This window comes from Neolamprologus multifasciatus, chromosome 3, assembly GCF_963576455.1.
Source record: "Neolamprologus multifasciatus chromosome 3, fNeoMul1.2, whole genome shotgun sequence".
Taxonomy (NCBI): domain Eukaryota; kingdom Metazoa; phylum Chordata; class Actinopteri; order Cichliformes; family Cichlidae; genus Neolamprologus; species Neolamprologus multifasciatus.
This window is the reverse complement of record NC_140441.1, coordinates 4274483-4281688: the sequence shown is the minus strand read 5'-3', so window position 1 is coordinate 4281688 and position 7206 is coordinate 4274483. Positions and strand designations below refer to the sequence as shown.

Below are 7206 nucleotides of genomic sequence, written 5' to 3'. Positions count from 1 at the left end.
TGTAAATATGTAAGGAGTAAAAGTAAAACACCCGGAAATTCTATTTCTACTCATTCTACTTTATTGTTTGTGATGTTTGGTCAGCCTCAAACTTCAAATATCACATGTTTGCAAAAGTGCTCCGATGTTTAAATTGGTTTAAATTGGCTTAATTTTTAAAACCTTTTTAGTGATTTGTTCAGTTCATTTGGACAGTTCAGTTTCAGCAATAAAAACTTTGTCCCTTTCTCAATTCTCAAATACGCGAGTACATACTCGCCGAGAACACCAGCGTAGTTGATGATGTCACAGGTCCGGAGTCTTTACTGCCGTCCCCTCTTAATTTAACTTTCAGTAATATGTTATGAAGCTTAACTTTAATCACAGCCAAACCGGTTTACTAAGGAACAAATAAAACACTGAAATAAACCAAACATTAACATTTAGAAGTGATCTAAGTGACTTATATATCATGTTTAACCTCAGTAGTGAAATCTCTCTTGATAAAAATAGTGTACATGTACATACATGTACATACTTTAATAAAAACAAGCAGGTGAGATGTTAGAAAGCTTTTATTTTTAATTTTGTGGACATTTAATACTATAGAGAGCTACTGGGGTTTGGGGTTTGTTTATCCTGAGTAGCGAAAAGACCGCGGGGGGTTGAAAACGATGTGCCGGGAGTCCGCTGTTCTTGCCAGCTCTAGTGATTCTCGACCTCGCTGTCTGCTATGGAGCTGGCGGGTCACAAACGTCTCTGAAAACGTTGGAGCGTGTTTGGAAATATATGATATCTTGATAAATCGAGCAGATATTTGAAGTTTACACAGCTACATTCTCGCTTGAAAATAACTTAAAAGTTTATTTTGTGACCCAGAAAGAGTAATATGTAAAAGTTTTTAGCCCCGTTCGTCCGCCATTGCCGCGTTTGAATTTTGGACGAAATGCATTCTGGGATATTTACCACGACCGATGCATGCTCGATAAAACAGACGGAGCGAGAACACATCCAGGACTTTTTCGCGTACTCGGCTTGATGCCTACTTCGAATTGGAACAGTACTTGGTCTCCGACTGATGACGTATCACGAGTACACGAGAACGCAAGTACGCACAAGTACGCATATTGAGACAGGCCCTTTATATTTTTATATTTATATTTTTCTCAGGAGGACTTTCCACTCTTCCTTCCCACTCCAGAGAATACCACTTTGTGAAAAAGCTGATGAACTGGACTGAAGCTCAGAGTTACTGCAGAGAACACTTCACTGACTTGGTCACCATCTACAACAGCAACATCAACCAACTGCTTCTCTCAATGTCACCAAGGATCCATGATTGGGCTTGGATAGGGCTCTATGATGATCGTTACAGCTGGAAGTGGTCCATGGAGGAAAAACTTATTATGTTGGCAGTACACATGAATTTTTGATCTGGGCTAACGGCCAACCAGACTGTGTAGATGCAAAGGAATACTGCGTGGCTCTTCAGGGACAAACACAGATGAATGATAGACCCTGTGGAGATTCTTACCCTTTCCTGTGTTACAATGGTAGGAAAAAAGATTTCTTGCCCTACATATCCCTACAATTTTATGAGATTCATAATGTGTGTTTCAAAATTCATCCTTTCTATTCGTTCACAGCCAAAAATACAAGTCACATCTTAGTGAAGGAGAGCCGCTCTTGGTCAGCGGCTCAGTCGTACTGCAGGACATACCACACAGACCTGACCAGTATAAGAAGCAAAGAGGAGAAATCCAACATCACGCTCACTTTGAATGGATCAGGGGTTCAGTATGTGTGGATTGGTCTCTACAGGGATCCCTGGGCCTTCTGGTCTGACAACACAACCTCCACATTCACTAACTGGGAGCCTTCTCAGCCTAATCATCATGGTTCAATTCAGTACTGTGTAACAATGTATTTAATGACAGGAATGGGGTGATTCCGATTATCACACCATACACAATTTTTTCTGTTTCACAGGTGAGGTCCAGAATGCAAACACTGTAAGATCCTGTCATCATGTAAAACACTAATGTTTGTGTTTTTATATGTGGTTCATTTTTAGCAGTGACAAAGCAAACAGTGGTGAAAATGACGCTTCAGTCAGAGGCCGACATGCACAGCACAGAGATCCAGCAGCAGGTTTCACAGCAGGTCAGCAGTTCAGTCACAAACACAAACTTGACACAAGTTCAAACTATGCTTCATGTTTTTCATCATCTGCACATTTTGTCCAGCTGTCAGGCCTCATGCTGTCAAAAGGACTGACAGACTTCAGGATTCGTTGGAGGAATGTCCAGAGTTACCATGACGACCAGTCAAAGAAGCAGGATGGGGACGGTGACTGCAAAACTGAAGTCTGACTGGACTGAACCACTTCATGTGTGAAGTTAATAACATGCTGTGCTGAGCTGTCTCATCCTTTAAATCTTTCATTTCAGAGTATATTGATTGCAGAAGTGCCACCAATAACTTGATTCTTCAGCTACGGTTGTAGTTTTTAATTACAGGTCCATGCACTAATTTTGTGGTTCATCTTGAAGTTTTTGTAGGCTGTAGTTTCTTGAATTCATCTGTCTCAGCACTATAGACACTGTTCTGGCTTTTTGTGCAAGCAGTTTATTAGGATCCATATTTATGTTTGATTGTGACAGTAACCTCTGCTGACTCAAAAAAATGGTAAACAAGAAAGTGAGGAGATGCAAAGCAAAAAAAAACAAAACAACTAAAACCTCCCCTGAACAAAAGGTTGTACTGTTTATTTCCTGTTTTTGCTCAAACTGTTTGATTATCATTTGATAACCACAAAAATGTAACAATAAGAGTATCAGACCTTACCCAATTTAAATTTGGACGGTCACTTTCAACTATGTGCAGTTTTAATGCAGGCTGGACTTCATCTTAACAGACACTTTAATTGAATTAGATCTTTCTCTGCTTATAAAAGTAGCTGTGATGGATTATTTCAGAAGAAATCTATTGCTTTCCTAATGGATTATTTTAGTTAGAACACTGAGATAACAGATCTTCAGGGCTGATGTGGCCATCTCCTCTCCAACCTCTTACCTCTTAAAGATAAGAACAGAGTCAGCATTAGCTCAGAGTAGATTAGTTAGACAATTGTAATTGATGTGATTTGATTATTATTTGATTTTTATTATCATTTCATTCTTCTTTTGCTTTTGTCTGCTACATTGCTTTAAAAAATTGCTGCAATTAAAATTTCATTTGTGAAAAAAAGTTCTTATTTTCTCTCAACCATTTATGAAACAGTAAGTGTAAAAATCTGAACATTAATTTGTCACAATCCAGAGGGGATATTTAGAAAGTTTTCCCTGTGGAAAAGCAAAAGTATAAGTTTGAGGAGGAAGGAATCTTGCTTTCCAGATTATTTCCACAGAGCATGAGGTGGAAAACATTTTCTTCCATATCACCACCAATTTCTCTCCCTCCAAAGAGTGGAGATTAAATAGTGGATTAAATAAATAAGTAGAATTGATGTGATTTTATTATCCTTTTCTAAAATCAGTTTTGCTTTTGCTTTGCTCTAAATTGTTTTAATACAAACTTCTAGAAAAAAAAGTCTAAATAATGAACATTCATTTTTTAACCTTTTATGAAACAATATATATACACACTGTATACTACAGAAATGTATAGTAAACCCGCAAACACACAGCACGGTGGCACGGTGGTTAGCACAGTTGCCGCACAGCAAGAAGGTCCTGAGTTCAATTCCAACACCAGGCCGGGGTCTTTCTGTGTGGAGTTTGCATGTTCTCCCCGTGTTTGCGTGGGTTCTCTCTGGGTACTCCGGCTTCCTCCCACCGTCCAAAGACATGCAGCTTGTGGGGATAGGTTAATTGGAAAATCCCAATTGCCATTAGGTGTGAATGTGCGAGTGAATGTGAGCGCGAATGGTTGTCTGTCCCTGTGTGTTGGCCCTGCGACAGACTGGCGACCTGTCCAGGGTGTACCCCGCCTCTTGCCCTATGACAGCTGGGATAGGCTCCAGCACCCCCCGCGACCCTGAAAAGGATAAGCGGAAGCGAATGGATGGATGGATATATACACACTGTATACTACAGAAATGTATAGTAAACCCACAAACACATTTTTTTCTGTTTCAATCACAGTGAATTTTTGTAAACTATTAAACAGAATGTTTTTGTTATATTTACAACATCAATGTGTGATTATAATCAAATTTATTTGTTAATACTACAAATATTGGGAACAAAAACAGTGAAATACTTTAATACTCATAACAAAACAATTATGTTAATTTGACATGCAAATATTGTAAAAACTGTAGGATATTGTAATATTGTAACCTATAGGATGTCTATGGTGCCTCATCTCCACAGAGCTGTAGGCTACTGTAGCCTGCACTGAGTGCGCCTAATTTTGAATGTGCATCTTTAGCTCATCTCCGATTGGATAATGACGTGAGGGCGGGAGGAGCGGGAGAAGACCTGCTAGTTCACGGTTACAGCGAACAAACCAGCAGCACGCACCATCTGCAGAGTGGAGAGAGAACATGGGAGCAGAAAATGTTGAGCCTCACTACACACTTTATACACTTTTCTCAGACAAGCATGAACATTTTCACACTTTTCGCTCTTGTTTAAACTCTCTCAAATTTCAAACCTTAGTGGAAAAATAAGTCCAGAATTATAGAATGGTTGTATGCACATGTTTACAAAAAAGTAGGGAAAATGTGTAGGAAGCATAAAGCATGTTCCCCAGATGGTATTGATGTACAATCTCACCCTCAGCCACCAAATGATAGTAAAGATTATTAAGAAAACAAACATAAAACCATGTCATCTGCTAGTTCAGCCAGTGATATGCCAGATAATGATAGTCAGTCTTATCTCAGGAACACATGTCTCTTTTACCTTAAACTGCAAGGACAGCTGCTAATTCCTGCCTCTAACATACAGACTACTTGGATTTGAAGGGGAAAAGGTCTTCTGGACTACATGACCACAGTTGTGTCAGCAAAAGCAAGACGTTCCTTCAGACTGATGCAAGGCTTAAGAGGATATGGGGACGCAGAGTAGCTGCTCAGATGATGTGAAAGAGGTGGTCCTGCTTCTGTTCAGCTCCTTTGAAGAGAAGGAGGAGTTCATGCGTTTCCATGTAGAAGATACATGTCTGGCAGATGAGGTGCAACTGGAGCAAGTGTCTCTGACACCCACTATTATTGTCTTTGGTAAGTCTGTTTCATAGCTCTCTATCTCTTTTTAATTGCACTGTTTATAGAATGTCATGTACATCAGTGCTTATTAATATAACCTGTTAAATAATTTGTTCAAAGGTGAGCAAATATGTCTTTCTTATTTCTCAGACCTGAGAATCTCGCGTTACAACAATTGTGATTGAAACTCTGGGATCTGGAGTCTGGCTCTGAGGTGGCTGGAATCCAGGTCTGGCTCTGACTCTTTGCTGGGTTTGCACCCGGATTAAGACTGTTTTTATAAAATAACAGTCTGAATCTGGGTCCAAGCCTGGCTAAGAATCGGGGCCAGACCAAGACTCAGCTGACGTCTGACTAACCTTTGCGCTGGATTTTTAAAATGCAAAGTGTGATTTATCACTGTAAAAGACACGTTGTGAAGGGTGCCAATACTTTTGACTATGCAGTGTTCACTTCCCAAAGCATTTTGGTTATATTTTGTCTTGAATTTGGGGAAACCAATTGTTGTTGCAGTTTGGCCATGACTGTGTATGTGTACGTAAGTATGTATATGCTTGTACTTATTTTTTAACTGATCAATTAAAATGCTTAATATGCTCCTATATGATTTTATTCTACAGATGTTTCTTCTCCATAAACCCAGAAAAAGGAACCAAAAGAGAGAACAACAACTCAAAGTGACTTTCCAACAAGAACCCTCGAGTCCTCACCCTGATTCAGGATCTCTCCGACCACGAGAGGCGTTAAGCCTGAATATTGACTCTTTTTGGACTTTTAGCTATTACTTTGTTAAATCCACAATGTGTACTTTGAAACTTTTTCTGATCAAGAGTCCGTCACCTGCTTGTTTCATGAAGATGTTCTTGCTTTGAAGGAATGTTCCACAGTTTTTTTGTTTGTTTGTTTGTTTGTTTTTCTACAGTGCTGTTACTGATGTGTTTATAGGTTTGTTTGGTGGTTTCCTGATGTTTTGGTATGGTAACTACACATGTGTGTTCTATGACCAGGGCCATGGTTGTGGTGACAGCAGAGTGCGTGTTGCGCGGGATGGTGATTACGGTAATTTTCGCACAATATGTCATTTTTGTTTTAACAGGTTACTATGTAACTTTTTCTGGTAGAGGGTGTGCCACATGCTTGTTTCATTAAGATGGTTCTTGCTTTTCGGGAATGTTTCACAGTTTTATAGCATTTTGATTGAATTGTGTGACTGTTGTGTAATTTGGAAAAAAGCATCCAATTGTTGTCAATTGTTTTATTGATGATGGCTGCAAAATAAATTTCCCAAAAGTGATATTTTCCTCACTAGTCTTTTCTGAAGATGTATTTTTGCATGTTTATGTGTAGGCATAGCAGTAAGAAGTCTGAAGATTTATGATTTAAACTTTTACATTAAAACATAAAAATAAAGCATAGTAATAGATTTTATGTATAATATACAGAACAGCTCCATTTAAAATGCACAGTTTCACAGTTGTTTTACCAGTTCAAATTAGTTTTTTGTTTATGGATTTATGGATCCACAATAAGCAATTATTACATGTAAAAAATACAGGAAACATTCTATGAATATATATATATATATATATATATATTGTTGTGTGAAATAAAATTATTTTTTTGTAGATTTAACAGTTGTGAGTTTCATTCACTGTAAATCAGTTTACATATTTTGTATGTAAAGCTATCTACTGTATTTTTTTACAGGAAGTAAGCTGCTGTAAAAAAATACAGCTGCCAGCGTTTTCCTGTAAAAACAGCACTTTTTTTTACAGTATATATATATAAAATTAATCTATATATATATAAAATTAATCTATATCACTCCAAATATCTCAAATATGTTGCTCTAACCTTTCCAAGTAATATCTATCTTTGGGGCCTGCTGTCCAGGCTCTGAAACCAAGTCAGATAAAAAACAAAGTGCCATGATCAACAGGGGAGCTGCCATAGTAGATGTAACTGATTTGACGATTTGAAGATTTGACCCACAAGACTGCTCAGGTTTCTTTATA

The 7206-nt window shown here is 38.2% G+C and overlaps 1 pseudogene; it reads left to right on the top strand.

Annotated features, from left to right (window-relative positions):
* Positions 1–242: 242 nt before the first annotated feature.
* Positions 243–3476, top strand: LOC146521153 (putative C-type lectin domain family 20 member A; annotated as a pseudogene).
* Positions 3477–7206: the final 3730 nt, after the last annotated feature.